The sequence below is a fragment of the Asparagus officinalis genome, chromosome 9 (assembly GCF_001876935.1).
Source record: "Asparagus officinalis chromosome 9, Aspof.V1, whole genome shotgun sequence".
Lineage (NCBI taxonomy): Eukaryota > Viridiplantae > Streptophyta > Magnoliopsida > Asparagales > Asparagaceae > Asparagus > Asparagus officinalis.
Genome location: NC_033802.1, coordinates 56199655 through 56212399, shown reverse-complemented (window position 1 = coordinate 56212399; position 12745 = coordinate 56199655). Strand labels below are relative to the sequence as shown.

The window sequence follows — 12745 nt, the reverse complement described above, 5'->3', positions numbered from 1 at the left end:
ATATATATATATAGATGGAAAAATATTCCTAAGGTGACACCTTAGATAATCATCTAAGGACGCGGCCTAAAATCACATGATTGAGCTATATTGTGGATGATCATTTCCATTGAACTTTATCTACATATTTTAAAACTCCAACACACCAAGTTTGGGTTGAACCCATCGTCATTTGACCCTCCGTCGAGCCATGTAAAAAGTTTTATTCATTCGAAACCGTTAAAATTGATACGAGTGGATAAAGGGTCAAACGACAACGGGTTCATCCTAAACTTAGTGTGTTGGGGTTTTAGAGTATGTAGATCAAGTTTAACAGAGCGAATCATCCACAATGTAGCTCAATCATGTGATTTTAGGCCGCGTCCTTAGATGATTATCTAAGGCGTCACCTTAGGAACACTTCTTCCATATATATATATGTAGGCCAGGCGATCTGAACTCTAGGGTTCCTCCCATTCTGGGAGGAATTCTGATTGCCTCAGTCAAAGGGAAGGAGCACATCATTCATTCGGAACTTGGTGATGATGATTAGATTCCCGTTGTCAGGCGGAAGAGGAGGACGAGACCATTCCAAGATGGATCTGGATCTGAACAAGCAACTCAAAGGTTGCAGATTAGCAGAGTTGTTCGAAGATCCCCCCTCAATCCCTCTGAAACAAGGCCTGCACCTTCATTGCGTTTTGCATCTGGTGCAACACCGACTTCGTGAAAAGATGTTTGTTCCCTCGGGAGAAAGGTATCTCAATCCAACACTTTAAACTATGATATTCCATTGAAAGATAAACAAGGATATCTTTATGCCTCTATCTTTAGAGCTGAAATTGATGTCAATGTTAAGAAGTGGAGTAAAACTCTTGTTGGTTATGTCCTGGGTAATAAGCCTTTTTACTCGCAACTCAAGGGGTGTGTTGATAGATCATGGAAACTGAAATGTTCTCTTGAAATCTATTCGAGAGAGAATGGATATTTTTTCTTCAAATTTGATAGTCGTGAAGAATATGAGCGTATTCTGAATGAAGGCCCTTGGCTTTTTGACGGAAGGCTTATTATTTTGAAGCCTTGGACAGAGAGTATTGGATTGGAGAGGGATCTCCTCTCTTCAGTTCCAGTTTGGATACGTTTCCCATCTTTGCACCTAAAGTTTTGGTCTCAAAGCATAATTAGCAAGGCTGCCAGTTTGATTGGTATCCCTTTATACATATATGATGCTAGTGCTTCAGGGGAGCATTTGGCTTTTGCAAGATGTTTTGTGAAAATCTCAGTTGTTGCAAAACTTCCTAAGACTGTAAAATTAGAGCTAGACAATGATGAGTGGATAGATATTCCATTTCAATATGAATAGATCCCTCCACGGTGTTCTAAATGTATTAATTTTGGGCATTTGGAAAGTCAATGTCCTACTATCACAGTTGAGAAGTGGGTACCAAAGCAAGTGTCAGCGCAGCCTATACCATCTTCCAATGTGTCTGGCAATTCTGAATCTAACATGAATATTGACAAGAGTAATGATCATACAAAAGCTGTGAAGGATAAATCAGTTAATGAGAAGAGTGTTGAGAGTTCAAATTTCCTTGTTAACAACCCCGCTTGTGGTATTAATGTTAAAGTTTCAGCTCAGACCACCCCTGATATGATGAATATTGGACAAAGTCCTGGGAGGGCTACTAATGTTACTGTTAATGAGTTTTCAGAAGACTGCTCAGATTTACATGTCAAATTAAAATATGACCATTGGTTTATAGCTTAGGCCCAATCAAAGCCTGATCCTTTGCAAAATTATGAAGTTCAAGCCCATCCAAAGCTAATTTCAGAAAATTATGATACCTCTGGTACAAGACCAATGGCTTCCACTATAGATATTATAGATTCAGATGTTACTGTTGATATTTCTGTTTTAGATATTCAGGGTTAGCCAGTTTCTGTTTCTGTTTTAGCAATTCATGCTGATATTTCTCCTCCTTCTGGTGTTATTTTTGGGGCACAGGGAACTGTAGCTCAAGCCCAATCAAAGCTTGTTCTGACACTTTGCTTTCAAATTCTGATAGTCATGTAATCATCACTCCAATTGCTAACAAACCTACGGATAAAGAGGTATCATTAGCAGTTGCTTCAGATTCAAACTTTCCTCAAACAGACACTGCTTATACTATGGATATTGCTCAAGTTGATGTTACAGGTTCAATAGGATATAATTCAGATTGCATTCATAAGAAGGATAGAGGGTCTTCTATGCCTATTTCGGGGAGTTTTACTGCAGGGATCTCCAATTTGCCAAGTGTTGAGACACCGAAGACATTGCTCCACCAGTTTTCATCTGATCAACCAGTTCAAGTTCAAGTTTCAGAGCAGGGGGGAATACAGTCTAAGGTTAATATAACTGATACTTTTGATATAGTCGATATCTCTTTTCCTCCAAAACCCATCTCTCTACCAAATCCCGAATGGGGTAAAGAAATCTCTCAGTACAAGCAAACCAAAGCTTCACAAAAAAATTCTACAGGTATGGAAATGTCTTCTTCTGATTCCCTGAGAAGAAGTGTTAGGCTCAAAGGGACCTCCCACTTTCATTAGATGTCTTTATTGGTCTGGAATGCAAGAGGTCTTAACAAGAAGGTAAAAAGGAAAGATTTAAAGGATCACCTATCAAAATGGACCCCTTCGTTTGTAGGCTTAGTGGAAACTAAAGTTAAAGAACATAATTCTTTCAGAGTTACAAGGTGTTTTCCTCCAAATTGGCTATGTACTAATAATTATTCCCATTGTCCTCAGGGAAGAATCTAGATATTATGGGATCCTAATTTTTGGATTTGTCACGTCATCTCTTCTTCATCTTAACAGATCACGCTTGAATGCTTGAACAAAGGGGGGCTTCCAATCTATGTTTCCGTGGTATATGGTGCAAATTTCCACTCTCATAGATCTTACCTATGGAAAGAGTTAATCTCTATCTCTACCTTGATTTCTGATTCCCCTTGAGCTATCCTGGGAGATTTCAACACGGCACGATATACTAATGAAAAAGTTGGAGGTCGAAGATTAACTATGGATAAACTTAAGGAATTCAATGATTGTTTGGACATTTGTAGTCTATCTGATTCAGGAGTACAGGTGGTGCTTGGACTTGGAACAATAGCTCTCATGGTCAAAGAAGAATCACAGGAAGGCTTGATAGAATGCTTGGCAATTCTAAATGGATTGATCACTTCCCGGATTCTTATTATGTCTATCTCAATGCAGCTACTAGTGACCATTCCCATATCCTTCTATATCAAATCACTTCTATTCCATCTTATCCCAAACCTTTTAAGTATTTCAACTATTGGTCTAATTGTCAGGGCTATCATGAGGTCTTCGGGGAGGCATGTGTTGTTCAACCTCAAGGAAATCCTTTATATCAGGTCATCCAGAAATTGGAGAATACTAAATGGCAGTTGAAAGCTTGGTGTAGCACTGGTTTCTCGTCTCCTAAAGCTAATATACTTATGGTAAGGGAGGCACTCAATGATCTTCAAAAATTTTTGGACCAGGATCCTAATAATCAAACACTGCATGAGAAGGAATCTCAGTTAAAAATTAAACTTAATCAATGGTTGGATATAGAAGAAGATCAACTCCGGCAAAAAAGTAGGGATCTTTGGCTCAATTTGGGGGATAGAAATAGTAGATTCTTTTACTCATCGATGATAAATAGATACAGTAAGAATTGTATTTCTAATCTTCTCGATCAAGAAGGACATTCTACTACTGATATTTCTATGTTAAGACTCCAAGCACCTAAATTTTACAATCAACTATATAACTAGAATTGCTATTGGAATGTCTTTCCTAAACTCATAGTTAAAAGGATTTTATCACCACAGACTGCTGGTTGGCTCATTAGAGATGTAACTGATTCTGAGATCAAAGCTACTATGTTTCAGATGAACCCAGATAAAGCTCCAGGTCCTGATGGCTTCAATGCAAGATTCTATCAGGTTCACTGGGATGTTAATGGTACAGATGTATGCAAAGGAGTCAGATTTTTCTTCAAACACAAAAAATTGGTTAGACAGCTGAACCACATTTTTCTTACTCTGGTCCCTAAGTCTACTAATGCTAGCTCACTCTCTGATTTTAGACCTATTGCCTGTTGCAACCTTTTATATAAGGTGATCACAAAGCTCCTTACAAATAGATTGCAAATGGTTATCGATGATCTTATATCTTTAAATGAGAATGCTTTCCTCAAAGGCAGGCAAATCAGTGATTTCACCCTTCTTCCACATGAGTTAATTAGGGATTTCAACAACACTATGGGAAGAAGAGTTTGTTTGAAGGTTGATCTCAAAAAAGCTTTTGACAGTTTAAACAGAGAGTTCATCTACTTCATTCTACATTGCATGGGGTTTCCTTATACTTGGATTCAATGGATTGGAGAGTGCTTGTCTACTCCATCATTTTCAGTAATGGTGGATGGCTCTCCTGAAGGTTTTTTTTGCTCTAACAGAGAGATTAGACAAGGGGATCCTCTTTCACCCTACCTTTTTGTTATTATAATGGAATTCTGGTCCATTCATATGGATCTGGCAGTAGCTCGCGGAGATATTCAACCCTTGAAGAGAGGCCTCCCTAACCAAATCTCTCACCTTTTATTTGCAGATGATATGCTTGTATTCTGTAGGGGCAATAAGAAATCTTTAAGGGAGCTTGATCTCATGTTTGAAAAACTTCAACTGAATACTGGATTGACTATTAATAAAGAGAAGAGAAAAATGTTCTTTAGTAAAGGTTGCAAGAACAAAAATGAGTTAGCGGGAATTTTGGGCTACAATCAGGGTATCCTACTAGTCAGGTATTTTGGTCTCCCATTATCTATATATTATGCAAAGATGAAGGATTTTGTTTCTCTTATTGATAAGGTCAAATCTAAGACTGAGGGATGGATGACTAGGGTACTCTCCTTTGCCGATAGAGTCGAATTGGCAAAAACTATGTTATTTGGTTCAATGAACTACTGGATTCAATCCTTCAAATTTCCAAATTCAGTAATAAGAGAGCTTGAGAAGATAATCTCAAATTTTATTTGGAAAGGAGGATTCCATGCTTGTAGTTTGGACCAAATTTGTAGACCTCGAAAGGAGGGAGGCTTGGGGCTAAGACGGATTAAAGACATTTCAAATGCCGCTGGAATAAACTTACTCTCGAGGCTAAGTACCACGAATAATTTATGGAAAAACTGGATGGAAAAAACTTATTTTCCTCAATCTTCTATAGGCACTGCTAATGCCAAGATACTTGATTCGGGGACATGGAAGTTCATTATACAATCCATAGATCTTGTTTCTCCCAATTTACAGTGGTCGGATGCTACTACAAACTGGAATTGGATAAGTAATTCTACAGCAGGGTTCACTTTTAGTTCAGCTTGGAATATATGCAGATCGTTATACCCTTAGAGTTAATTTTATGATATATTATGGTACCTTAAAAATTGCCCCAAGTTCTCTCACTACCTCTACAAAGCTTTAATTGACAGATTGCCGACAAGAGAGCGCTTATGCAAGCTTGGAATTATATAGGAGTCATCTTGTATACTTTGCAAGCAAGATATTGAGTCCAATAGACATCTCTTCTTCGAATGTGAATTCTCTAAGTACATTTGGTCTTTGTCCAGGCTGAAGATTGGAATTAATAGCACTCAAATGGGTTCAATCTGCGAAGAGGCTCTGTTGGTCCAACAAAGTTTTAAGGGTAAAAGTTGTGTCTATACCTTATCTAGATTAGTTCTTGCAGGAGCTACTTGGCACATCTGGCAGGAGCGGAATAGAAGAGTTTTCCATCATCAAGAACTTAGTAAGATTATAGTTTTTAGATGGCTTTATGAGGACATCCTCGTGCTTATGAGGACATGCCAGTGGAAGATAGGTAATGACAGTGAGAAATCTATCATTATGAGTAATTGGAGCTGATGATCTATTGCTTGGCATTTTGTGGTTTGCTGTGACCTAGGCTTGATACTTCTCATTCTTATATTCCTTGTATCAGGCTTAAAGTGAAGAGTGACCTCTCATTTCCTCTGATTCTGGGAGATGAATGTAAGGCTTCATAGGGCTAAAATGTGTATATGTACTTTGAGTTACTAGATTCAATAAAATATTTTACCTTTTAAAATAAATATATATATTTATATATATATATATATATATATATATATATATATAATATATAATATATATATAGATATATATAATAATATATATATATATATATTATATATATATGATATTATAATATATATATATATATATATAATATATATATATACTAGTAAATCTATAATATATATATATATATATATATATCATATATATATATATAATGAAAACGTGTTCCTAAGGTGACGCCTTAGATTTTATTAAGGACACGGCCTTAAAATCACATATTGGCGTACTTGGATGAATCGCGCCTCCGCTTTTGGCAACTTGATCTTCATATCTAAAACCCTACCAAAAATCAAGTTTGGGGATAAACCATCGTCGTTTGAACGCCCCCGTCGACCATGTGAAAGTTCTATTCATTCGAAACCGTTAAATAATACGAAGTGGATGAAGGCGTCAAACGGATGATGAGTCCACCGCCAAACTTGGTGTGTTGGGGTTTTTAGAATATATGATCAAGCTTCAACGGAGCGGATCATCCACAATGTAGTTCAATCATGTGATTTAAGTCGCCGTCCTTAGATGGTTATCAAGACGTCCTTAGAACACTTCTCGCATATATATATATATATATATATATATATTATATATATATTATATTATATATATATATATAGTGTGTGTGTGTGTGTGTGTGTGAAATATGTATGAATAATATAATATATGATATAATTAATATATATATATATTATATATATATATAATCATATGATATAAATATTATATATATATATATATATATATATATATATATATATTATATAATAATAATATATATATATTCGTGTGTGTGTGGGTGTGGTGTGTGTTGTGTGTTGTGTGTGTGTGTGTGTGTGTGTGTGTGGTGTGTGGTTGTGTTGATGTACAAAGCATACCCGACCCGAAAACAAACCAACTCTATTACGTGGTGCCGAACGTCGTAGATTACTAGTGCTAGCATTTTTGCAGTAGACTTTAGCCGACATCGAGTTATTCTCGGTGGGTCCTACAACTTGCACGCTCCAACTGGCCCAAGGCATGACACCGCTGATCAAGGTCACCTGCATAATTTGCATCAACGTATCTCTGTAGATTTTTAGACCCCTTATCCTCAAAAGACTAAAACAATAGGCCCATCTTTGTAGTCCATCATGGATAACGTAGAATCCACTTCACGCCTCCCAATGCTGATTTCCTAGATTTTACATGAATCGACTTACTGAACTTTCTGCATAGGCTAAGTTAGGCCTAGTGCAAACTATAGCATACATCAGTGATCCCACCGCACTCACATATGGTATCCGAGATATTTTTTCCTACTACTCAACTATTTGTGGACAGTGCTCTGAGGATAATTTGAAGTGATCGGCTAAAGGAGTAGAAACTGATCGTTCTTCATCCATGTTGAACCTTTTCAATACCTTGAGAGTATAATTCTCTTGGGACAGCCAAAGTTTGTCAAAAATCCTGTCTCGTGAGTGTTTGCGGAGAAAATTGTTTGATTCATTGCGGGATTCATTACAAACTTTAGACGTTTACAACGAAAACAAAAATTAGTCTTTTTATAAGACCTTTACACAATGAAAACAAAAAAAATTATAATTCTCTTCAAACAGCACAGAGATCGTTTATCGGTCTTCTGCTTGCGTGGGATCTTGGCCTGTGATGGGGACGTTGATATCCGTGGACCACCGTCGATCAAATCTGATTGCTGAAAAATTGGGCAGAACTTCCTCGATTCGCGAAGGAATCAAGAAGCCGTAGCTCTTATCTCGGCAACAGCGAGATAATTGCTCTTCTTAAGATCACCACAACGGGGTAATCTTAAGGGACGAACACGAGAATTGCAGATCTGACGAGCTCTTCTTCTTTATGCCGACGAACTCGATCAGATCTCTACTCCTCGTCCTCTCTGAAGTTCGTGCACTTTTGATCTTCAATCCGGCAGGGCTTCGCCAACACTCGAGAATTCCAGATCTAAAAAAATGAGGCTCCAGGGCCTGTATTTATAGGCTTCCAGGAGATCTGGGCGGTTAAAACCGCAAAACGATGGATTTCTGGGGCTGGAGACACCCCAGTCTGTCTCAGCCAGGCCGAGACACCCTTGGGTGTCTCGGCTCAAGCCGAGACACCCTTGGGGGTCTCGGCCCAAGCCGAGACACCCTTGGGCCATTTTTTGGGCCTGGAGACACCTTGGGTGTCTTGGCCTTGGCCAAGACACCTTGGGGTGTCTCGGTTGGGCCGAGACACCTCGGGCTGAGACGATTTCTTTCGCACACTCGTTTGTTTCCGTCGTAATTTCTTCGTACGAACTCAGATTTGAGTGATTCAAAGTGCGTTGGAAAGCCGGCGAGGAGATCTACAAGATACCATGATTGAATCATCTATAGAGTGGATGAGACACGGAGGGCGTTTCACCTTTTGTAAGCGACATGAGGCTCCCGATCGGTTCGTGTCTCCGTTATTCTGAAACTCCGTTACTTCACATAGTTCGTCAATTCACTTCAAGTGTTCACCGACATCAGTCAAGCTTCTGTGAACCAGATAGTAACATTCATCATCTTTTCTTAGCGCTGAGCTGTTCGTGGAGACCTATAGGCAATTTTCGATGCCTACAGATACCCCCTCCAAAACGTTCCAGACTCGTTTCTTTTATAGAAGAGGCTGTAATACTTTGGATGTGATTGGTCCAGCCTTCGATCGGTGTAAATGACCTGTAGTTAGCTTCGACTCTTGGTTCCTTTGATTTTTAGTCTATTCAATGCTTTGACGAATAGCTGAAGTCCTTCTGGCGCTGCGTTTATCGCTTGGCCGTCGTCGGAGTCTCGAGTCTATCACCGGTGAGTTGAGTTTGGCTCGCGTCATTGAATTGATTTAGAACTGACCCTTTCCGTTACATCGACTCTTTCGTTGCAACGCATTGATTGGTGTTGACCTAGGGTTACGCGTTGACCGGCGTTGACCTTAGGGTTTTGAACGTCGTACGTTAACTTTTTGATCGCAACGCGTTGACTAGCGTTGACCTAGGGTTACGCGTTGACCGGAGTTGACCTTAGGGTTTTGAACATCGTACGTTGACTTTTTTATCGCAACGCATTGACTGGCGTTGACACAGTTTATACTCGTACGTTTGCTGGAGTCTACACAGTTTAAGCTCTTAAGGTATTGGAGCATGGCGGTCCCAAATATCGGGCTACAGGACCAACTGTTAAAGATGATTCATCTGCATGTATAGATCTTATCCTGAAATTGTTGGATGCTCAAGTCACGAGACCAACTAATGGAGCTGGTGCGTCAATGACTCGCATTTATAGAATTTTTGGCAAATTCTCAGCCCTCAACGGGTTTGATTAGCCTTCACCGACTACCGTTTGAGTCGGGCTAGCATGCAGATTGTTTAGACCCGTTCTGCATGTAACGTTGTGCTAAAAGAGTTAACTCTTTTAGTGCTACGCTATTGAATACGTAGACTTCGTCTTTCTTACGGGAATATACTACCCGACAACGCGTGTTAGACGCTGACTTAGGATTTTTAGCAAATTCTCAGCCATCAACGGATTTGATATGCCTTTACCGACTACCGTTTGAGTCGGGCTAGCAAGCAGATTGTTGAAATCCGTTCCGAATGTGACGTTGTGCTAAAGGAATGAACTCCCTTAGACTTGATGCTACGACTTCGAATACGTAGACTTCACCATTGTTATGGGAACAGGCTACCCGGCAACGCGTGTTAGGAGCTGACTTATCCTTACTTAGGATTCAGGATAAAAGTCCCCAGGCTCGGATTCTGGTATCTTCTTCAATCAGTAAAAGACTAAACCAGCAATGCGCGTTAGGCATTGGTTTATCCCTGCTTAGGCTTCGGGATAAAATTCCCCATGCGTGTGAGGCACGGATTATGATGTTATTAATAAGACTGGATTCTGGTGTTTTTTTCAATCGGTGAAAGACTAAACCGGCAACACGTATTTGGCGTTGACTTATCCCTACTTAGGATTCGGGATAAAATTCCCCATGCATAAAAGGCATGGATTTTTGTTGCTACAATGCTGAATACGTAGAATCGGCCGTTTTTACGGTAACAAACCACCCAACAACGCGGGTTAAGCGCTGACTTATCCCTACTTAGGCTTCGGGATAAAATACCCCAGACTGGATTCTGGTGTCTTTTTCAATCGGTAAAAGACTAAACCGGCAACGTGTGTTAGGCGTTGACTTATCCCTACTTAGGATTCAGGATAAAATTCCCCATGCGTGTAAAGCACGGATTTTGGTGTTATGAATAACAACCTGCCACAATGTCGAATATGTGGACTTTTGTCCCCCTTTTTTTTACGGTTAAGGACTAACCGGCAACGCGTGTTAGGCGCTAACTTATCCCTTCTTAGGATTCGGGATAAAATTCCCCATGCGTGTTAGGTACGGATTATGGTGTTATTAATAACACCCTGCCACAATGTTGAATATGTGGTCTTTCGTCCTTTTTACGGTCAAAGACTAACCGGCAACGCGTGTTAGGCGTTGACCTATCCCTACTTAGGATTCAGGATAAAATTCCCCATGCATAAAAGGCATGGATTTTTGTTGCTACGATACTGAATACGTAGACTCGGTCGTTTTTACGGGAACGAACCACCCAGCAACGCGGGTTAAGCGCTGACTTATCCCTACTTAGGCTTCGGGATAAAATACCCCAGACTGGATTCTGGTGTCTTTTTTAATTGGTGAAAGACTAAACCAGCAACGCGTGTTAGGCGTTGACCTATCCTTGCTCAGGATTCGGGATAAAATTCCCCGTGCATAGAATGTACGGATTTGAAGTTGAGAATTGTGTCTTTTCTCAGGGTAAAGACGAACCCAAAATGGAAGAGGAAGAATTTTATATTCTATCTCCCGGTACCGAAGAGGAAGAATTTTATATTCTATCTTCAGTTGGAAAGGAAACTCGAAGTGGGATCTCCACCCCCAGAATCCGGAAAGATGAAACTAGGAGTGGGATCTCCACTCCGAGAATCGGAAAGATTCAAACGACCCTAACTTTTATAGGATTGGTCATTCGATCCAAAAAGAGTCCCTCATTTATTGAGGAGAAAGCCCAATTTCGACCCTAACTTTTATAGGTTTGGTGGAAAAAGGAAAAGATGGAAGTCTTTCGTTTATCGAAAAGGATAACTCAATCTTAGTCCTAACTATATGCAGGTTTGACTAAGTAAAGTTGGAGACAATCCTAACTTTTATAGGTTTGATTGCTCAAATTGGAAGTGGACCTCTCGTTCATGGAAGAAATCGAGAGGAGAATCTGGTTGTGGCCCTAACTTTTATAGGTTTGACCAAGGAAGCAGTGGAAGTGGGAGGTTTGAGACGATCTTACCTTTTATAGGCTTGATCGTTCAATTTGAAAGTGGACCTCTCGTTCATTGGAGGAACCGAGAGGGGATTTTGGTTGTGGTCCTAACTATAGGAAGGTTTGACCAGGTAGACAGTAGGAGTGGGAGTACGAATCATAGTGGGGGTGTTGACTTGTACAAATCACTCAAATGGGGTTCCTGATGTTAAGTGATAGAGGCTTAATAAGAAGGGGTTTGACAATTTGTCAAGGATGGACAGATTAAAATTCCAAGCATTATATCCGGACTCTAACCATGAAAGTGTTGAGTGCACGGACATAACGGAGGTTTGAATGGATTAAACCAGAAAGAATTTTAGTGGACCCACTATCAATATATTTGATCAGTGAGGGATTTTATAGTGGAAGACTATGAGTCGTCGAACACCAATGGGAGTTTTGTGAGGGAAGATTGATCCAATGAAGTGATCGAATATCGTCTCAGCAAAAGAGTGTTCGAAAATCACAGTAAGAGTTTAGTATTTATCACTTTATTCATAATGATCAGGTTATCCCTAAGAATATTACATTTAACATTCTTCTGGAAACTTCCTGTTACATAAATTATCCACCCCCAGCTTCCTTTGTGAAGCTGGGTTTACCATTGTATTCAGTTGCATGATCGGGTTATCCTTAAGAATATTACATGTAAAAATTCTCCAGGAACTTCCCGTCAAGAGTGGGAATAGTTTAGACTCATATACCTATTGGAGTATCAGGGAGCAGTTTAACCTCATATACTGGTTGGAGGATTGAGAAGCAGTTTATACTCGTATACTCTTCAGAGTGTTGCCGTTCTCGTTTGGCTTATCCTAGCGTTATGACCACTAGTAGAAAATGAGTTTTTAGCTACGGAATAATAGCGACGGAATTTTCCGTCGCTATATGTTAGTTTATAGCGACGGAAAATTCTGTCTCTATTATTCCATGGCTAAAATAGATATAGCGAAGGAATAGTAAGGTTTAGCGACGGAAAGTTTCCGTCGCTAAAATATTTATTTTTAGCGACGAAAATTCCGTCGCTAATTAGTTTTTAGCGATGGAATTTCCGTCGCTAAAAACTATGTTGGGGAAAATTTTTTGGGCGCGGGCGCCAAAATTTTTTGGGCAGCCCGCGCCCGAATTTAATACCTAATTAAGTTCCTCCCCTGTCGAATCCCTTCTCCTCTTTTCCCCCCTGTCG

General features: G+C 39.6%; 1 protein-coding gene across 1 annotated transcript in view; it reads left to right on the top strand.

The window, feature by feature from the left end:
* Positions 466–12745, top strand: part of LOC109824618 — a 19684-nt gene continuing 7404 nt past the window's right edge. The window contains exon 1 of the mRNA XM_020391248.1: positions 466–736. The gene's annotated coding sequence lies outside the window, so the exon portion shown is untranslated. The remainder of the gene's footprint in view (positions 737–12745) is intronic.